The sequence below is a fragment of the Phacochoerus africanus genome, chromosome 12 (assembly GCF_016906955.1).
Source record: "Phacochoerus africanus isolate WHEZ1 chromosome 12, ROS_Pafr_v1, whole genome shotgun sequence".
Classification (NCBI taxonomy): Eukaryota; Metazoa; Chordata; class Mammalia; order Artiodactyla; family Suidae; genus Phacochoerus; species Phacochoerus africanus.
In genome coordinates, this window is record NC_062555.1 from 52557792 (window position 1) to 52579537 (window position 21746).

The 21746-nt window shown below is 45.3% G+C and overlaps 2 long non-coding RNA genes across 2 annotated transcripts; both read left to right on the forward strand.

The window, feature by feature from the left end:
• Positions 1–4201: 4201 nt before the first annotated feature.
• On the forward strand, positions 4202–6108 carry LOC125112797 (uncharacterized). The gene is made up of 2 exons (XR_007131255.1): positions 4202–4340; positions 5735–6108. It is a non-coding gene; the product is annotated as an uncharacterized LOC125112797 (long non-coding RNA).
• A 7841-nt stretch (positions 6109–13949) lies between these two features.
• Positions 13950–16132, forward strand: LOC125112598 (uncharacterized). Its single transcript, XR_007131194.1, has 2 exons — positions 13950–14484; positions 15390–16132. It is a non-coding gene; the product is annotated as an uncharacterized LOC125112598 (long non-coding RNA).
• The last annotated feature ends 5614 nt before the right edge of the window (positions 16133–21746 follow it).

The following is a 21746-nucleotide window of genomic DNA, read 5'->3' on the forward strand; positions in this document are numbered from 1 at the left end:
AACTCTTCCCCAAAATTAAATCTACTCAAGGCAGTGAAGATTTGCTATGTCTAAGGTTAGAGTATGAGTTCTAAAGGCCAGTGCAGAAGGTGGGTTCCAAAAATATGAGCTCCCATTGTGGCTCCATGGGTTAAGAACCCAACATAGTGTCTGTGAGGGTGCAAGTTCAATCCTTGGCCTCACTCAGTGGCGTTGCCATGAGCTGTGGTGTAGGGGGTAGATCCAGTGTTGCTGTGACTGAGGTGTAGGCTGGCAGCTACAGCTCCGATTTGACCCCTAGCCTGGGAACTTCCATATGCTGCAGCTGTGGCCCTTAAAAAAAAAAAATTATGTACATATATATATGTATAATCAGAGACCCAGGAAAGCTGGTGGTGTAATTAGGTTTGAGTCTGAAGGCCTGGGAACCAGGGGAGCCAGTGGTGTAAGTCGCAGCTCAGAAGACCGAAGACCAGTGTCCCTGCTTTGCAGTCAGACAGACAGAGAAAGCCCCCTCTTCATCTTGTGTCATATTCAGGCCTTTAACTGATGGGATGATGTCCAGTCCCATGGGGGCAGGCCATCCACTGATTGGCCCTCTATCAATTCATGTGCCACTCTCCACCAGAAACACCACAGAGACACACCCAGAAATACTTAATCTGGGCACCACATGGCCCAGTCAAGCTGACACAAAATTCACCTTCACACTGGAGTACAGTGACTGACACTTTTTTTTGTCTTTTTGGGGCCACACCTTGGCACATGGAGGTTCCCAGGCTAGGGGTCAAGTCGGAGCCGTAGCCGCTGGCCTACATCACAGCCGCAGCAAAGTGGGGGACCGTGTCCGTGACCTACACCATAGCTCATCCTAACACGGGATCTTTAACCCACTGCGCAAGGCCAGGGTTCGAACTTGGGTCCTCATGGGTGCCAGGCAGGTTTGATAACCACTGAGCCATGAGAGGAACTCCAATTAAACATTTTTTTAAAAAAGCTTACATAAACCTATTTTAAAAATCAACTTTTGAGGTTTATATCTAATATATTTCTACTTTAAAAGTACTTTTAAGGATCTCCCCTTGTGGCTTAGAGGTAATGAACCTGACTAGAATCCATGAGGCCGTAGGTTCGATCCCTGGCCTTGCTCAGTGGGTTAAGGATCCAGCGTTGCCCTGAGCTGTGGTGCAGGTTGCAGACGTGGCTCAGATCTGGCGTTGCTATGGCTGTGGCATTGGCTGGCAGCTCCAGCTCTGATTGCGATTGGTCCCCTAGACTGGGACCTTCCATGTGCCATGGGTGCTGCCCTAAAAAGCAAAAAAAAACAAACAAACCAAAAAACAACTTTTTGGAGTTCCCGCTGTGGCACAGCATATTGAAGATCCAGCATTGTCGATGAGGGGACTCAGATTGCTCCTGAGGAATGGGTTCTCTCCCAAGCCCTGGAACTTCAATATATTGTGAGTGCAGCTGAAAAAGAAAAAAAAGAATTTTTCTACTATTGTGGCAAGATTTGTTTTTATATGTTCTTGGGGATTCAGTTATACTTTTGTGTATTTCCTAGGCTTATAATCAAGCCTAAAAGAGAAAGCATACTTTTTCAGATTGAGAGAGCTCAGCCTGGATTGTTGACTGACCTACTTAGGACGTGGAACCCAGCTGCACAGGCCAAGCTGATTCAGTCACGAGCCTCAGGCCTTGGATTTGGTCCTGGTGTAATCACTGCTGACTTGCTCTATCATGGGAATTTTTTTTTGTGCACGTATGTCTCTTTAGAGCCACACCCACGGCATATGGAGATTCCTAGGCTAGGTGTCGAATTGGAGCTGTAGCTGCTGGCCTACACCAAAGCCACAGCAACTTGGGATCTGAGCTGTGTATTCGATCTACGCCACAGCTAACCCCAACTTGGGATCCTTAACCCACTAAGCAAGGCCAGGGATTGAACCTGCATCCTCATGGATGCTAGTCAGATTCATTTCCCCTGAGCCACGACGGGAACTCCTATCCTGGAATTTTTTAATTTGTTTATTTATTTTTTTGTCTTTTCTGGGGCCGCACCCCCGCCATATGGAGGTTTCCAGGCTAGGGGTCTAATTGGAGCTACAGCTACTGCCCTAAGCCAGAGCCATAGCAACCTCAGATCCAAGCCACGTTTGTGACCTACACCACAGCTCACGGCAGCACTGGATCCTCAACCCACTGAGCGAGGCCAGGGAACCTCATGGTTCCTAGTCGGATTCATGAACCACTGAGCCACGAGGGGAACTCCTATCATGGGATTTTTTTAAATACCTTGCCATTTGTATTACTTTTTTTGGAACTTGATGTCTTTCCCAGAAATGCAGTATGCTTCCATTTTGCATGGCTGGCATTACCTGACTCACTGTCCTGCCTTTATGATATATTGATCTTATCCATTAGTGTCACTGAAAACTGAAGCGTACCTTATCAATAGCTTGTATGGTTAGTATGATCATGTGCAGATTTTGGTCTGCCCAGAGTCATCAAGTCTGTGGTAAATTCTTTGAGACATTTGGCGATGTGTTGTCTTGGACATACTGTTGGGTCCTTTTAAATTTGTTATTTCTATGTTCAGCGTCTCCTTTTCTGCTTGGTTATTATGTGTGACCACTGCTGATGAGCACTCTACCTGTGCTATGGTTTTCCAGTGTCTTTATCTTTCAGATTTCTCATATTTATTCTCTCCTGTATGCATAGTTAGAAATAAGCACATGCCCATACTTTATAAAAATGTATATTCCTAGTAGAGCAAACAAAATAGCCTCATGTATGAGGATATATGAATATTCCCTTAAACATAGTCTATAATTGTCTTTTTTTGTATTACAATTTCTTCTTCTCTTGAGTATCACAGATTCGTGGACTTTTATAGATTCAACTTATAATTTTCATCTCCTTTTTTTGGGAGCTCAGAATATTGCAACTTGGCATCCCTTCAGGCCTATTCCTAATTTTTATTTTGGATTTTTATAAAGCTTGCTTCTAACGATTATGAAAGCATCCTTAGTTTGTTATAACCAGAGTGTTTCAGATCATGCTAATATTCTTTCCTAACATGACAGGTCTTTGTGCCTTTCAAGGAGTCCTCGTTCCTCCTTTTTTTTTTTTTTTTTTTTTTTTTTTGTGGCGGGAGGGCACGCACCTGTGGCATATGGATGTTCCCAGGTGAGGGGTCAAATAGGAGCTAGAGCTGCCAACATACACCACAGCAACACAAGATTTGAGTCGTGTCTGCAACCTACACCACAGCTCATGGCAACGCCAGGTCCTTAACCCACTGAGCAAGGCAAGGGATCAAACCCACATCCTCATGGATACTAGTCAGATTCTTTTCTGCTGAGCTGCAGCAGCTCCCAAGTCCTGGTTCCTCTTGATGGGGAATAAAAATAGAGATCAAGGTCCAGCATGAGAGGTGCCCAGGGGAGTTGCCAGTAAACAAAATGCTCCTGCATTTCTGGTAGCAATAGAACTAAAGGACACAAAGTCACCCTGGTTTTCCACTTTAATCCCCATGTGTTTCTACCTTATTTTCCCTTTTATGTGAGACTCATTGAAACGGAAACCTTTTCATTACACTTATAAAGAGTTACTGAAGTATTTTCTTTTAAAACAAGGGTCATGATGGGGGCGTTCCCATTGTGGTTCAGCGGGTTAAGAACCAGACTAGTATCCATGAGGATGCGGATTCAATCTCTGGCCTCACTCAGTGGGTTAAAGATCCAGAGCTGCCACAAGCTGCAGCATACACTGGTCACACATGTGGCTTGGATCTGGCGTTTCTGTGACTGTGGCATTGGCTGGCAACTGCAGCTCTGATTCGACTCCTAGCCTGGGAACTTCCATATACTGAAGTTGAGGCCCTCAAAAGAAAAAGAAAAGAAAATTGTAGTGATAGTTGCACAGCTCTTTAAATATACTGGTAATCATATAAACGTAAATATACCAATAGCCACTTAAAATGGATTACTTTTATAGCATGTGATATTATGCCTCCATCAGGCTTTTAAAAATACACATCTCCTTTGAAGCACAATTAGATTTGTAGCAATTTGGCCTTCGGAAGTATTTACCTACACAAATACTGTTGTTCAAAGTAATTACAGCATTACTTGTAATTTCTCTGGGAAACAATTCTCTATACGATAGTAGTTTACTAGATAGAATATCCTACATCCCTCTTCCCTATTATGGACTATAATGCATATCTTTTAAAATAATACGGTATTATTATTTTATTTACATATTCAGAAAGAAGACTTTGAAGCTCTACTGTTACATAAAAATCAAGCTACAGAACAATACACAAAATGTAATCCCACTCACTTGAAAAATTAAAAGTATGTATATCTATATGTCTATATAAAGCTTACAAACAAGACTGGATATTTATTTATCATGTCTATAGAAGTTACTTCTGGGGAAGGGAAAGGAATTGGGGTCAGAAATAAAGGGGGGTTTCCATATTTAACATGCATTTTTTTATAATTTTGCACAATTAAAATGTATTCTTGAATCCCCAGTGTCTAAAAGGGCATCGGAGTTCCCGTCGTGGCTCAGCAGTTAACGAACCCAACTAGCATCCATGAGGACTTGGGTTTGATCCCTGGCCTTGCTCAGTGGGTTGGGGAACCGGTGTTGCCTAGAGCTGTGGTGTAGGTCACAGACACGGCTCAGATCCTGCATTGCTGTGGCTGTGGTGTAGGCTGGTGGCTACAGCTCTGATTGGACCCCAAGCCTGGTAACCTCCATATGCCGAGGGTGCGGCCCTAAAAAGACAAAAAGAGAAAAAATAAATAAATAAAAGGGCATAAGAATGAAGAAAAAACTTGGAAAAAAGTGTGTGCTTCATACAAAAGTATCTCTTAAAATTAAAAGATTTTTGGAGTTCCCATTGTGGCTCATCGGTAACAAGCCTGACCATTATCCATGAGGATGCGGTTGATCCCTGGCCTTGCTCAGTGGGTTAAGGTTCCGGTGTTACTGTGAGCTGCAGTATATGTTGCAGACACGGCTTGGATCCTGCGTTGCTGTGGCTGTGGCGTAGGGCGGCAGCTACAGCTTGAATTAGACCCCTAGCCTGGGAACTTCCATATGCTGCTGGTGCAGCCCTAAAAAGACAAAATAAACAAAGATATAAATGATATTTATTTCATAATGATTTGCATGTAGAATGCACGTATGGTGCATTACATACATTGGAATCACAGTGGAATGATTTCAGTGCTTCCAAACAGCAAAGTGAATCTATTTTAAGAAACTGTCAAGAATCCATTTATTTTAAGCACAAAGATCTGTAACTGAAGTGGAGTCGAAGGAAAAGAGGGTCCAGGGAAAGAATGAAGAGAAGAAGCTCAGACTCCAGAAGGGCAGTGAGGAACATTTCAACTCTTGGTTGATGCCCTGGTGATGAAACAGAGACCTAAGCCAGGCTCCTTGGAAGGCATCCAGCTGTAGGCTTTACCCTGAAAAGGACTCTGCCCTTGAAATGCTTTCTCTGCTACTGGCAATTAAGGTAGTGTGGTTATAGTGTTGGTTTTTCCTGCTGTTGTTTTTGTTGGCTGAGGTCAAGGGGACTGGGAATGTGAGGATATGTGGGTCAGTGATGAATTACTGGTGCCCTGGGCACACAGGGCCTTGGGGGGAGCTCTGGGTTGGCCGATCACAGTCTTCCTGGCGCTTATTCCCTCCTGGATGATGGTGAAAGTTGATTTACCTTCTCCCTTGCTTCCAGGTCAAGCCTTCATCCTGTTACCAAGAATACTTGTATTTCTCTCTCCGCTTCTTCTGGATGAAGGCTTAAGATTTAATCTTAGACTCAGCCATAAAACAGAATGAAATCATGACATTTGCGGCAACACGGATGGACCTAGAGATTTCCATACTAAGTGAAGCGAAGTCAGGCAAAGACAAATATCGTGTGACATCACTTACATGTGGAATCTAAAAATGAGTATGCATGAACTATGTACAAGATGGAAACAGACTCACAGCTATGGAAAACAAACGTCTGGTTTCCAAAGGGAAAATGTGGGGGAGGGATAAATTGGGATATGGGATTTAGAGATGCACATTACCATATAGAAAATAAACGACAGGAGTTCTCGTCGTTGTGGCACAGCCGAAATGAATCTGACGAGCATCCGTGAGGATGCAGGTTCGATCCCTGGCCCTGCTCAGTGGGTTAAGGATCCGGCGTTGCTGAGAGCTGTGGTGTAGGTTGCAGACATGGCTCGGATCCTGCGTGGCTGTGGTGTAGGCCAGCAGTTACAGCTCCGACTCGACCCCTAGCCAGGGAACTTCCATATGCCACAGGTGCAGCCCTAAAAAAGATGAAAAAAAAACCCCAAAACAAAAAACCCAACAACAAAGGAAGTTCCTGTTGTGACTCAGTGGGTTAAGGATCCGACTAGTACCCACTAGAAGGTGGGTTCTTTCCCTGGCCTCTATCAGAGGGTTAAGGACCTGGCATTGCCACAAGCTTTGGTGTAGAATGCAGATGCAGCTCGGATCCTGTGTTGCTGTGGCTGTGGCATAGGGCAGCAGCTGCAGCTCTGATTTGACCCCTAGCCTGGGAACTTTCATGCAGCCCTAAATACATACATACATACATACACAAAAAAAATAAATAAATAGGTTTCGGGAAACCAGGGCACCTGTGTCTGTCAGGTACAGGGAAGGAGGGGAGCAGTGTGATTAAAACATCTACTGTGCACCAGGAGGGCAAAATATTAAACAATGAACTGTGTACCAGAATCAGGGTTCAGAGGGAGCCTCTTTAGAGCCAGTAACCAATCTAGGACCTTCACAAGCAGAAAATTCACTGTGTAAACCCAAAGGAGTGAGGGCAGTTTTCTGGCTAAAATGTGAGTTAGCTTTAATTTGATGAGCTGGTGGTCCCCGTTTCTCTTTCTTTCCTTAGCACTTTCAAAGTTTCTCAAAATAAGCAGCCAGGTCAATCGACTGAAAGTACTTACCAAATACGTTACAAGATACCTTGCTAGGAGCTGTTTCCAGCCTGTGGGGTGTGTAAAATCTTGTTCCGAGATCAGACATTATGTGAGATGTAACATATAATAACAAGCATTCAGGGAAATAATACACTACATGAACACCTGGGAGATAAGACCTGTAGGAACAAATTAAAGGGGAAAAAAAGACTCTCCATCAAGTGGTTTTATGCTGTATACAAACTCTCATAAATGTTCTCTGGGGGGCAAGCAGTGGAAATGAAATGTTCAAATGATATTTTAAGTGAGGTAGGCATCTTATTTATCCATGATCTCCTTCTTGCTTTCACAGATTCTTCAAAAATTAACACTGGAGAGTTTGACAACCTAGGGTGGTGAGATTATCCGTAACAGAGAGGTAAGTGTGGCGGGATGAAGCAGACCCACAGCCCCTCCAGGGACACAGCTTTCAGGGTTGCCAGGTAACGGCTAACATTGTTTATTTCCAAAGAACTTCCTGAGGTGCTTAAGGTTAGGCTGTGAGTGAGTTTAGATTTGCTTCCCAGCGTGAACCCTGAAAAACTGTGCGGTTTGCTGCCGAAGGATTAACTATGAGCAAGTGGCCAGCGGTCCCCATGCGCCAGGAGTGAGTACAAAAGAATGGGGCTCTGGAGAAGCATGCATTTCCCGTCTAGGCTCTTTGTCCATTTTTATCCCCATGCTCAGTGATGGGGCTGCAAATTCATACTCGGTCCTGATCGTTTTGAGGTTTCAAATCCCATGAGAAGATAAATATTCAAAAATCACACACATGACTAGAACATGACAATTGCGGCATGTGCTGCGAAGTCTTCCAAAGAAGCAGGAGACCAGGCAGTGAGGGCTGAATCCGCAGGGCAAGGGCACCTACAAATCCAGCCAATGAGGAACTACCTGACAGACAGGAAGATCACGGGCAGCTCTGAGTAGGACAAGACCGAACACACGTAATGGCCTTTTCTTCCTCAGGCAAGGAAATGTAACCTATAATCTGAGACTTGGATGATTCCAAATGTGAGCTAGGTATTTACTCTGACAAGCTGACTCTTCACCTTAAAAATAACTCCCAGAGTTCCTGCTGTGGCACAGTGGGTTAAGAATCTGCAGCAGCTCTGGTCATTGCAGAAGTGCAGGTTCGATCCCCAGGACAGGGGGTTAAAGGATCTGGTGTTCCTGCAGCTGTGGCTCACATTCAGTCCCTGGCCTGGGAACTTCCATATGCCGAGGGTGTGGCCATGAAATTAAAAAGAAAACAAAAGCCCCCTCTCCCTTCGTTAACACAAATCATTAACTACCCCCTCTCCCTGAAACAGAAAAGATATCTTAAAGACTGATCAAACATTATCTCTCCAGGCGAGTTACTTTTTGCAAACCTGCAACCTTAAGGCTCTAATGACTCCACTTGCTGTGTTGAAGGTTACAAGTTTCTTTACCTTATTGTCCCTACTGGCCTACTTCTTACACGAGATTGCGGGGAATCTGACCACATGGAATTGGTCCAAGCTGCACTGGCTTTTTCTGCAGAGCTGCATCATTTTCTTCCTGTCTTACTTTACTCGTGGTGGCCTTTGGCTCCAGGTATCCAGGGTCACACCCCCTCCTGTTCCATGACAGAACAGGGGGAGAGGATGGGGGAGGGGGAGGGAGCAGCTTTTGGTGGGGGGGGGCCTAGCCAGGAAGCAAGGAGGTGGAGGGGCGGCCAGCCCAGGAATCACCAGGAGACCCCTTTTGTCCTGAGCCCACCGTCTCCTCTCCCAAGGGTGTGCTTACACTTGGTCTCAGCTAAGTGAGCATCCGTGGTATGCTGGCCCGCAGGAAGGTCCAGCGTGAGTAGGACAGATACCCTTCAAGTAAAGCAACGTCCCCCACCTGCAAGGAACCTCCCTATGTTGACCTTGACAGAGGTGATACAGAAAGGGTTGTAGGAGCCACAAAAGAGTCATTTATAATCTTCTAAGAGAGTGGGGGAAGGTCAAATCCAGGTATCACCAGAAAGTACCAGGGTCTTATCTGTGTCACCACAGGGAGACACCTAGAGGCTCCCACGAACTTTTGTAGAAGTGCAAACCACAGTTGCCCAAAGGCCAAACACGTCCCAGGTCTGTGCTTCCTCTCTCCAGCTTGGAACTGATTGGACTGATTCTCACCAGCTGACAGCACGAACCCAGAAGCATTTGGGGCTGCCTGCCTTCAGTGCAAGGGCTGCCTCGGTTGGTGGTGGGGAGGGGAGGAGAAAGGAAAGAGAGAGAGGGGAGGGCAGGGGGAGGGGGGAAAAAGAAGGGGAAGAGGAGAAGGGGGAGGAGGAGCAGAGAGAGAGGGGAAGAGCGAGGGGGAGGCAGGAGGGGGAAGGACAGATGGAATTCACATTGAATGTTAGTTAGGAATTTTGTTTTCAGGCAATAGAGTGAGGTAGGAGGCCAAGCTCTTGTTCGAATCCCCAAGGCATTCTAGCTTTGAAATCCTGAGAAAATAAATTCTCAGGCCTCGGTTTCCTCATCTGAAAAATGGGGATAACCAAGGAATCTGCCTCACTGAGTTGTTGCTTGAGTTACAGGAGTCAACCCACGAGAAGCCTGCTGTAAACATTAGCGGCTGTCACAGTTGCGGTTCTGTAATCGGTCTGTTGTCTCTGTGTTATATTTAGGAGCTTCCAGCAAGTGTGGGCTGGAATGGCTTAAGGACCGTGTTGCTCACAAAATCAATGCCCTGGGCTGGGGCGATCTGGGTACAAGTACCTCTGCCACATGGTGTGGTTTAAAGCCACTGCATCCACCTGCTCCCGAATTTGTCTCTGAGCCTGTGGTATTTATCTGTAAAGTCCCCACCATGGTTTATTTCTTTATTTATTTTCATTAAATCTTTTTTTTTTTTTCTTTTTAGGGCTGCACCTGAGGCATATGGAAGTTTCCAGGCTAGGGGTCGAATTGGAGCTAGAGTGGCCAGCCTACACCACAGCCATAGCAACTCAGGATCCAAGCTGCATCTGTGACTTACACCACAGCTCATGGCAACACCAGATCCTTAACCCACTAAGCAAGGCCAGGGATTGAACCTGCATCCTCATGGATACTAGTTAGATTTGTTTCTGCTGTGCCACGAAGGGAACTCTCCTACCACTGTTTAAATCTGTGAAAATTTCAACGTGCTGTCACTTGGGGAGAGAGAACAGTTACCCCTGCTGCCTGGCAAAGACCCTGATTCGTCCTCAAGCCCTGGGAACAGCCAGGATGTTCCCTTTTGGTTTGGGAAGAAAGGAGACAGCCTGGGCCTTGAACAGGAGCCTGAGGATCTGGGAGCAGGAGGATGGCTGGGGTGGATGGTACGGGGGCAAAGGCACCTGGTGCTGGGGGCTGATGTGTGGGCATGATGCCTGGCACCGAGGAGGTGCTCAGTAAATATTTCCCACTAAAAGATGGGTCTTGGGAGTTCCCGTTGTGGCTCAGTAGGTTAAGAACCTGACAGTGTCCATGAGGGGAGGATGCTGGTTTGATCCCTGGCCTTGCTCAGTAGGCCCAGCTGGCGTTGCTGCAAGCTGTGGTGTAGGTCACAGAAGCAGCTCGAATCTGGTGTGGCTGTGGCTGTGGCTGGTGGTTGCAGCTCTGATTCGACCCCTAGCCTGGAAACTTCCATATGCTGCAGGTGTGACCTTAAAAAGAAAAAGAAAAAAAAAAGAAAAAAGAAAAAAAAGAAAGATGGGTCCCTGAAAGAGGAGGCTTAGGTACTGAAAGGTGTGATCTGTTGCCACCAACATGCCCAGGGCTGGCCGGGCTCAGCAGAAGTCAGTGGGCCAGGAAGGGAGGCCCATGAGAGGTGTTGCCGACGCATTCTAAGGCCCAGGGAACACCTCTGTCCCTGCCACCCCTTCTCTCCATGGAAGAACCCTACTTCAGAAGCTTCTAGGAAGCAAGGCTTCCCTTGGGGTGGGGGTGGGGGACACGTCTTCAGTGACAAGGCAAAGCAGCCACACATGCCCACAATGGCAAGAGGTAGGTTGGTGACCACAGGCTTCTACAACTCAGGACCTGATCCTTTCTGTGAGGCTGTTTTAATGTGCAGAAATGAATGGTCATGAAACTGAAAATCAAGCCTCAGCTAAGTGTAGGGTCTGTACGGATCCTGCCCTTTGGGGACCGGTTGCTGCAGTTACTGTCCTCAGAATGATGCAAGATGCTGCCACCTAGTGTGCATCAGCAGAACTTAAAATTTTTAATTTGAATTGCAATTAATTAATGAATTTATTGTTATTAGTTTCCTCTGTTGGCCTTAGGAGTTTCTTTCCAGAATAGTCATCTTCCATTTTTTTTTGAAAATTGAAGTGTCGTCGATTTACCATGTTGTGTTCATTTCTGTCACCTTCCTGTTCTTGATCTGAGGGGAACTGATGTGGCCCAGACACGTCCGTTTGATCTGCCGGGTTCCTGCACACAGAGGAAAAGTTCCCCTTTTCTGGTCCCAGAGCTGCCTCTTACTGTGGGGGAGTCCACGAGTCCCTCAGCCTCCGGACGTGTCTTTTTCTCATGTGTAAAATGGGCTAAGTGGCCTTTTTATGTCCCGAGCCAGCGTGAGGATCAGTTTCACCTGTTCATTCATTCATCTGGGGAATCCATGGTGAAGCCCGCTGGGAACCAGCTCTGGATCCGCAGTGAGTAAGGAAGGCGCAGGCTGGGGTTGTTGGGGGCAGGGGTGCTGCCATCCACCCAGGAGCCGTTGGAAATAAAGTCACACACCAAGTGAGCAAACCATGGAACCATTTCTCACGTGGACTCTCTTCCTCCATTCCCTGCTTCCAATCTTTTTCGTAATATTGGGTTTCTTTCTTGAAGTGCAAATCTGAGCAGATTACTGCTTTGTGCTGAAACCATCTCCCTTGCCAATGTAATAGAGTCCAGTTTCTTTTTCATTTTACTTTATTTTAAAAATTACTATAGTATGGTTTATTTACAGTGTTGTGTTAGTTTCAGGTGTACAACAGAGTGAATCAGTTATACATTCCTTTTCAGATTCTTTTCCCATATGGGTAATTACAAAACATTGAGTGGATATCTGTGTGCTATATAGGTCCTTGTTTATGTTGGTTTTTTCTTTTGTTTTTTTTTTTTTTTTTTTTTTTTTTTTTAGGGCTGCACCTGTGGCATATGGAAGTTCCTAGACTGGGGATGAAATCAGAGCTCTAGCTGGTGGTCTATACCACAGCTCAGAGCAACTCTAGATCCCTAACCCACTGAGCAAGGCCAGAGATCGAATCTGCGTCCTCATGGATATTAGTTGAGTTCATTACCGTTGAGCCACAATGGGAATTCCTCTGTTTTATATATAGTAGTGTGTATATGTTAATCCCAAACTCACAATTTACCTTTCCCCCAAATGTTTCCTCGTTTGGTAACTATAAGTTTGGTTTCAAAATCTTTGGGTCAGTTTCTGTTTTGTGAATAAGGTCTTTTGTATCATTTTTTGATTCCACGTTATTAGTGATCTCATGATATTTGTCTTTCTCTGACTTCCTTCACTTAGGTCCACCCATGTTGCTGCAAAGGGCATTATTGCATTCTTTTTTATGGCTGAGTAGTATTCCGTTGTATATATGTACCACATCTTTATCTATTCCTTTGTTGATAGACATCTAGGTTGCTTCCATGTCTTGGCTATTGCAAACAGTGCAGCTGTGAACATTGGGGTGCATGGACCTTTTCAAATTATGGTTTTCTCTGGATATATGCCCCAGAGTGGGGTTGTTGGATTATATGGTAGTTCTGTATATAGCTTTTTAAGGAACCTCCATACTGTTCCATAGAGTCCAATTCTCTATGATGGAAGCTGTGACCCCAATCATACTGGCTGCTCCATCAGGATCCTTCTGGTTTTCTGAAATTGTAGCAGGTTACCTCTGCCAAGTTCTTTATCTGTTCATCTTCACTACAACCCGAGAGCGATATCCTCTCATTACCCTCTATTTCTCTATGGGGAAACTAGGCATAGAGAGGTCAAGGAACTTGCCTGAGGTCACACAGCTAGAAAACAGCAGCACTGGAGACCCAAGTCCCCTGAGGGTTTTTGAGTTAACTCCCAAGCCAACTGATTAGTGACTGTAATTATGTGTGCAAAATCTCTTTGGCCATGTAATTTACTATCATCACAAGTGTGCTGCTTCCTCACTGCCACGGTCCCAGGGATGAGGGTGGGAAGTCTTGTGAGGCCATTTTAGGGATTTACCTGCCCCACATGTACCTGAGAAACTGCTCTGTATGTGTATCAGGAGACAAATATAAGGATATTCACAGCAACCCGAAAAGGAATACATGCCAATGTTTATCACCATAGGATAGATGAATATATGGTGAGAAAGTCATCAGATAGAATTCTGTACCGCACCAGGAAGAAGAGCACAACAGCTCCACTCATCAACAGGGATGAATCTTACAATATTAAGCAAAAGAAATTTATCACAAAGAAATGCATGTGGTTCAGCTGCTTTTAAGTACAGAGGGTGGCAAAATGAGACTCTTCTATGGCAAAATCTAAGCATGTGCTAAAATGTGGTAAAACGATTTAAAAATATATATGTATATATATGTGCGGGAGTGTGTATAAATATATATAAATATATATTTCTCTTGGGCCTAAGCTCTAATTCCATGTCATAGTTAAAGGTTGCAGAGATTTGTCTGCCTACGAGGGCTGTGGGGCACTGGGGCGTGAGGCCCTTGAAAGTTGGAATCGCAGAGTTCCCCTTATGGCTCAGTGGGTTAAGAACCCGACTAGTATCCATGAGGATTCAGGTTCGATACCTGGCCTCGCTCAGTGGGTTAAGGATCCAGTGTTGCTGTGGCTGGGGTATAGGCCTGTAGCTGCGTTGGGTCGAAAGCTGAAGTATAGGTCACAGATATGGCTTGGATGTGGTATTGCTATGGCTGTGGTGCAGGTCCCAGCTGTGGTTTGATTCAACCCCTAGACTGGGAACTGCCCTATGCCACAAGTGCAGCCCTAAAAAGAAAAGAAAAGAAAAAAAGTTGGAATCTCCCCTGTTCTTGGAGGAAGCACTTTGGGATGCTCCTACCTGAAATTTGGAAAAGGGGCCTTCAGTGAATCATTTGGGGAAGTGGAATCCATGTGGCAGTGTCTCAGTTCAACCAGTTCCTTCACCATAAAGCATTTTTATTATTTGAATAGAGTGGATATGTTTCTTAGGAAAGAGCACCGTGTGAGAGAATGAATAACTGCTCAGTAAAATTTAACTTCATTGTAATGACAGATTTGCTCAGTTATTTCCCCACAGATACTGGACATGCCTCATGTTGTCCTGTGCCTGGCCCAGTGCCTGGAGCCACTACTGGGAACTCACTGAATCATACTGAATGAATGAGATGAATGCTGGGTCGAGCACCCAGGCTTCGATTGGTGTTATTTCCTGACCAGGCTTTCAGGATCCCTGGATCCCTGGATCAAGAGACTTTCTTCCCCCCAGCTTGTTAGTCTGTGAATTTTAAATGGAGAAAAGGTAACAGTTTCCCACTGTACCTAGCACTAAGATCATCAGTCACCTGAGGATGAGTTTGTGGTATTAAGAACTTAAAGACTCAAAATGCTGTTTAGACTTGAAATGAAAATGTTTGTTGAAAAGTGGATTTATTGCAGTATAGTTGATTTACAATGTTGTGTTAGTTTTTGCTATAGCAGAATGACTCAGTTATACATATATATCTTTTGCATATTCTTTTCCATTATGGTTTATCACAGGATATTGAATATAGTTCCCTGTGCTCTACGGTAGGATCTTGTTTATCCATCCTATGTGTAATCATTTGCATCTGCTCATCCCAGACTCTCAGTCCATCCCTCCCCCACCCCTCTTCTCCTTGGCAACCACAATGTGTTCTCTATATCTGAGTTTGTTTCTGTTCCGTAGATCAGTTCATTTGTGTCATATATATCACATATAAGTGATATCATATGGTAGTTGTCAAAAATGAGAAGCTGAGTTGTGCTAATTAATGTGGAAGAGCATATCACATATCTTTTCCCATAAAGTGAGATTATCAAATGAAATGTAAATAGATGAATTTATATGGCTTTCAAGACGAAAGTCATGGAAACCAAGAAGCGAATATTCATTCTTGGAAGAATGACCACAATTCCTTATTTTCTTATAAACAACCAGTGATATTTTGACATCTTAAAGGCAGGTACCTCCAAGTGGCTGTGGCTGCATACTGCCTTATTGGCTGTATTTGCAAATGGATGCCTATCACATGCCAAGGATTTCAACCCAGGGCTGTAAAATCCCTGACTTACTCAAAGGAACCTGAGCAGTGCGATGCAACATTAAGGCCATGACTCAGCTCTCAAATCTTTTAGTGACACACAGCATAATAATGTGTGTCTTAAAATTCTTGTTGCCTTCAGTGATGATGTGATGTTGCAAGTGTGAGAAGCGTGCTGCAGGAGAATAACACAGAGAATGCTGTGAGCAGGAAGATGTTCTTGTAAATGGTGTGGATTTGGAAGTGCTGAGAAGCTGACATCTGATCCAAGACCTGGAGGAGGTCAAGGATGAGCCTGTGTCCTTCTGGGGCAAGAATAAATTTAAAAAAAAAAAAAAAGAGAGAGAGAGACTTAAGGGCATACTCCAGCCAAACAATATAACTGATAGCTCTGTGGGGGTGGGGTGGGGTGGGATGTATATTCCAGGAAGACAGAGAATGTGAGCTTGTGGTTATTGGCAGGTCAGTATTTGTGGATTAAGTGAATAAACTCAAAAAAGGAAGCAGAATGCTATAGTGAGTGATGAAACCATGAATACCTGGAAAAACTACATTTAAATAATTGCTGTTCATGGAGTCATGAGGTTTAATACTGTTATGGTCTGAATGTTTGTGCTCATATGTTCATATGTTGGAATCCTAACCCCCATGCTGATGGTGTTAGGAGGTGGGGTGTTTGGGAGGTGATTAGGTCATGAGCGTGGAGCCCTCCTGAGTGGGATTAGAGCCCTTAAAGAAGAGGCCTCACGAGCTCCCTAGCCTTCTCTGCTGCATGAGGATAAAAGAAGTCTGTGACCCAGAAGAGGGCCTTCATCTGGTCATGCTGGCCCCCCGATCTTGGACATTCAGCTTTAAGAACCATGAGAAATAAATTTCTATTGTTTACAAGCTGGCCAGTCTCTGGATTTTGTTATAGCAGCCAAAATGGACTAAACAAATACATTTTTAAAGGATTTCAAAAACTAAACAGTCTATGTCTTTAGAGAATTTCTAATTAAAACAACAACTAGATATCACTACATACCATTCGAATAGCCAAAAAAAAAAATTTGCCAAATACTGACAACAACACACGCTGGTGATAATGTGGAACAAAAGAAACCCTCATCCATTGTTGGTGGGATTGCAAAATAGTACAGCCGCTTTGGAAGTCTGGCAGTTTCTTACAAAAGCAAACATACTCTTACCATGCAATCCAGCATGTGTACTCCTTGGTATGTACCCAAATGAGTTATAAAGTTATGTCCACACATCCATTGAAAAACCTGTAAGTGGATGTTCATGGCAGCTTTATTTATAATTGCCAAAACTTGGAAGTAACCAAGATATCCTTCAGTAGGTGAATGGATTAATAAACTCTGGTACATCCGGGCAATGGAATATTATTCAGCACAAAGAGAAATGAACAACATGGAGGAACATTAAACACATATTACTAAGCGAAGCAACCCAATATGATAAAGTGCAATACTGTAGGATTCTAACTACGTGACATCCTGGAAAAGGCAAAACTCTGGAGACAGTTAAGGATAAGTGGTTGCCAGGGGTTGGGGAAGAGAGGGATGAATAGGGGGAACACAGTGGATTTTTAAGGCAGTGAAGCTACTCTGTAAAACACTATAGTGGTGGACACAAGTCATTACACATTTGTCAAAACCCACAGAATGTACATCACCAAGGGTGAACCCTAACATAAACTATGATTTTGATGATAATGATATCAGTGTAGGTTCATCTATTGGAACAAATGCACCACTGGGGTGTGGGGTTTCGATAGCGGGAGGGGCTGTATGTGAATGGGGTAGGGGCAAAGGATCTATGGGAACGCTGTACCTTCTGCTCAAAAGTACAGAAAGTGAACATAAAAGTGCTCTAAAAACCAATGTCTATTTGAAGCTAAAAAAAAAAAAAGCCCCTACAATAATCTTTACAATCTTAGAACTAAAGTTTAATGTTCTTTCAACCAAGCTTAAGTGGTTGAAGGGCTATAAGAAGTCAACATAGCATCTTGTTTGATTTGGAGAAGAGGCAGGTGAAAATAGTATTTAATTATTGAAGTTGCTGGAAGAAGCAATTTGAGTTTGTTAAAAATGGAAGAAATGGAAGTAAAGCTCTGGTAGATTAGAAAGAGAATGTAGGAGTTCCCGTCGTGGCGCAGTGGTTAACGAATCCGACTAGGAACCATGAGGTTGAGGGTTCGGTCCCTGCCCTTGCTCAGTGGGTTAACGATCCGGCGTTGCCCTGAGCTGTGGTGCAGGTTGCAGACGCGGCTTGGATCCTGCGTTGCTGTGGCTCTGGCGTAGGCTGGCAGCCACAGCTCCGATTAGACCCCTGGCCTGGGAACCTCCACATGCGGCGGAAGCGGCTCAATAAATAGCTAAAAAGACAAAAAAAAAAAAAGAGAATGTAGAACTTCATAAAGAGTATAGCACAGAACAAAGAGAATTTAAGGAATCTAGTATAGGCTGGGAAAAGAAAAGAAAAACCCTGAGAAACTATACAGAGAAAATGTAAACCGGGAGTTCCCATTGTGGCTCAGTGGTTGACGAATCTGACTACCATCCATGAGGACGTAGGTTCCATCCCTGGGCTTGCTCAGTGGGTTAAGGATCTGGCCTTGCCATGAGTCGTGAGGTAGGTCACAGACCCAGATCCGATCCTGCCGTTTGTGTGGCTGTGGTGTAGGTTGGCAGCTGTAGCTCGGATTTGACCCCTAGCCTGGGAACCTCCATATGCCCCAGATGCGGCCCTAAAAAGCACACGCGCACACCCACACACACACACAAAAGAGAAAGAAAAGAAAAACATAAACGGAGTGGGCAAGAGTCACATCACACCTACCAGGGAAAAGACAAGCTCCCCAGTTAAGGGACAGGCTGGTGCTGGGTGGGGGCAGGGAGAAGCAGAGCACCGCAGGGAATTCCCTTAGGGCTTCCTCCACCGGGTGGGCGCTGGGAGGAGATGCTCTGATGGTGAGCCCCCCTCCCCAATGGCGCTGGGGGTACAGCACAGACGGGAGTTTGCAAATCTTGGTTGACCCCATCCTAGCCCCCAACTGCTTGCGAGAGCCTCTGAGTGTTTCTACGGGTGGGAATTGGGCTGGAGTTAACCCGGAAGCAAAACCATTATCAATGACCCTTGTCTGTCTTCCGGAAGTTGTGGAGCACGCAGGTCACTCTGGTCCGCGTTCTCCTGCTCCTTGGCCCACTGTGGCCACGTGAGGAGACTGGCAGGCACATCCACCCCTGACCTGGTGAGTTGGCTCGGCTGCGTGTGGCTGAGGGTATGGACCAGTCCCCGCTCCCCGTCCCCCCACACCCCACCCCCGCCCCGCTTCCTTTGGCGCATTCTTGTCTAAATCAGCTCCGAGTGCGAGGATTTGACGGATTTTATGGGGCTCTGTAAGGGGAGGGCTCTTCCACTTCCCAGTAGGCTCGCTTTACTTTGCACGTGAGGAATCGCTCACTAGTCAGCCCTGATCCAATTTTGCTGCCAATCCCGCCCCCCCTCTGCGGCGTCCCACCGCCCCACCGTCCACAAAGCTCTCAACGTTTCTGGCCTGCTGAGGGCCCGCTGTGCTATTTTTCAGCACCCTTGTCTTTGCTGATGTTTCCGTGCTTTAGTTATCTCCGGGGAAGTTTGAGAGGGAGAGGATGGAAATGACAGTGGGAAGATGCAAGTTGCCATTCCGAAGTGGCAACCTCGTTATAAAAAGCACACTCTACTTTGAGGTTGAAAAGCCTCCTCTGGGTGCACAGTATGTTTGTTACAATATATTTGTTAAGAAGCAAAGCCAGTCCTTTTGAGCACACCAGGCATGTTTCCCCAGGGCCCTTTGCACGACCCTCTGCTCCACTGTGCTGGCCTCTCCCCCAGATGCTTGCCTGGCTTTCCCCCCTCCCTCAGTCCTCTTCTCTGAGGTCCCTTCCTCAGGATACATTACTCTCTTTCCTTTCCTTTTCTTTTACGTGGCACCTGCGGCGTATGGAAGTTCCCCGGCGAGGGGTTGAATTGGAGCTCCAGCTGAAGGCCTATGCCACAGCAATGCAGGATCCCAGCTGCATCGGTGACCGATGCTGCAGCTTGTGACACCATGAGATCCTTAACCCTCAGATTAAGCCAATGAGGCTGGGGATCATCCCACATCCTCACTGACACTATGTAGCATTCTTAACCCACTAAGCCACAGCGGGGAACTCCCTATTTTTACTTCTTCGCCAGTACTTCTCTTTGACATTGGACTGCGTATTTATCTGTTTTCTTTCTGCCTTTCCTCTCAATAGCAGTAAACTCTGAAAGCTGGCAGAGTCTTGGTTTGCTCACTTCTCAATCCCCAGCACCTGGAACAGTGGCACCCAGGAGCATATGTCAGTGCTTGTGAATGTAAGGATGTGTGACAGTGGAGGAGGATGACTAGTCCCGCCAGGTCAGCTGGACTGGTCTTTACTTCCCTTTCTCTAATGTCAGATGCACACTCAGCTAACCTGATAGTTTCGGTAGTTTTTTCCTCCTAGATAAAACCGAAAACCCTTGCATTTCATTGTATGGTAATACATGGGCATTCTGGTTAACAGTCTGGCTCTGTCATTTTAAGGAACAAAGCCTGGAGCTGTAACCATGGCAGAGGTCTAAACCAGCTCCCCATCGTCTTGGTGTTTGAGGCTGTCTCTCTGAGTACAACCCTTTGTTTGTGAGCACGTAGCTCGGATTTGCCCGCTGGACAATCCTTCAGAGCTAATAAGGCAATTCCAGTCTCCCAGTGGCAAAGCTTGGTTTGTTCTGTCCTCAGCTGACGTGGTTTTATTAATACCAGCCATCACTCGGTACTTTTCTATTATTTTGCAGTGTGATTCATGGTAAGCTTCTGGATAAAAGGAGCTTGCCAATAGTAAATGACCACTTAGGTCATGCTTTGATTACCTCCAGCTGCCTATTCAAATAGAAACATTCAAGGTGGAAAGTGATTACTAGATGTAGACTCTAAGTACTAAGAGGAAAGTGGGAAAGAAGCTTCTTTGAAGGACTGAGTTTAGAGCACATCCTGGGCTCATTTTCCAAAGAGCATTCAGGCAGTGTGCAAGGATTAGTCATTTTCTTCTTCTTCTTTTTTTTTTTTTTTGGTCACTCTGGGGCATACGGGGTTCCTGAGCTAGGAATCAGATCTGAGCCATAGTTGCAACCTAAGCTGCAGCTGTGGCAAGGCCTGATCCTTAACCCACTGAGCCGGGCCGAGGATCGAACCTGTGTCCCAGCCCTCCCAAGATACTGCTAATTCCGTTGTGCCACAGCAGGAGCTCCAAAGATGAGTCATTTGTTAGGAGGTACTTGGTACTGAAAGTCCTCCAGGAGAGAAACGAGAGCCAGGAAAAAGAGCAGGTATGAGGAAGGAAGGAGGGAACAGAAGGGGCAGAAACAAGGGGGGAAAAAGGAAATTATTCTTGTTGGGAAGTAATAGAATATCACGGTAAGAGAATTTTGCTCACTCATGTCAATGCAAGATCTTCTATCCAGAATACTTATTCAGTAGGGCAAGAAGCCTTTCTCACTTTTCCACTGAATTCTGGAGATAAGGCAGAAGTCAAGGGAAAGCGCTTTGATGTTGCCAAAATTGCCTTGAACACCGTCACCCCTGGAAGCAGCAATTCAAGGCACTGAGAGCATCCAGTTGTAAAGTGTAGCTGGTACCCACAGACAGATGTAACAGACACCTTGATTGCTGCTTCCAGAATCTCTCCTTTTTCTGTTTTTATTAGTAATTCAGAGTCTTGGTTACTGCCCTGGCTCCCGGAAGAACTCTCAGGATGTTTGATTGACTTCATGATACTGGCTGCCATGTTGGAGCAGAATATGGATTTGGATTAAGACTAGCTCACAGGGTACATGTTGATGAAAGCTGTTAGAGGAAAATCCCTTCTCTCATTGGAACATTCCATAATTCCCTCTTGGTTTAGCACCTCCCTGCGGTACCAAACCCAGTTATGATGTTAAGTGATGGCGTTCTCTCTGGGAGGATGGGAAGTATCCCATGAATGCAAGTTTTGCCTCCAGTTCAGCCTTAAAGATAACTTATGTTCAGGTTTGTGCTATCATATTCAGATAGATAACACTCTGTCATTAATACTGAGAACTTTTCAGATTTCACTTAACGTGTTGGCAGCGAAGCATCCCTCCCATGTCCACTAGCAATATCTCAGGCAAATAACACAATGGCATACATTCTAACAAGAGCGTAGGTCACCAACAAGGGGGCTTGATGAATGGTAAAACAATGAATATTATATGGCGTTAAAAAATGTGGGCTTGAGGAGTTCCTGCCATGGTGTAGTGGGTTAAGAATCTGACTGCAGGGAGTTCCCGTTGTGGCGCAGCGCAAATGAATTTGACTAGTATCCATGAGGATGGGGGTTCCATCCCTGGCCTCGTTCAGTAGGTTAAATGATCTGGCGTTGCCGTGAGCTGTGGTGCAGGTTGCAGATGTGGCTTGGATCCCACGTTGCTG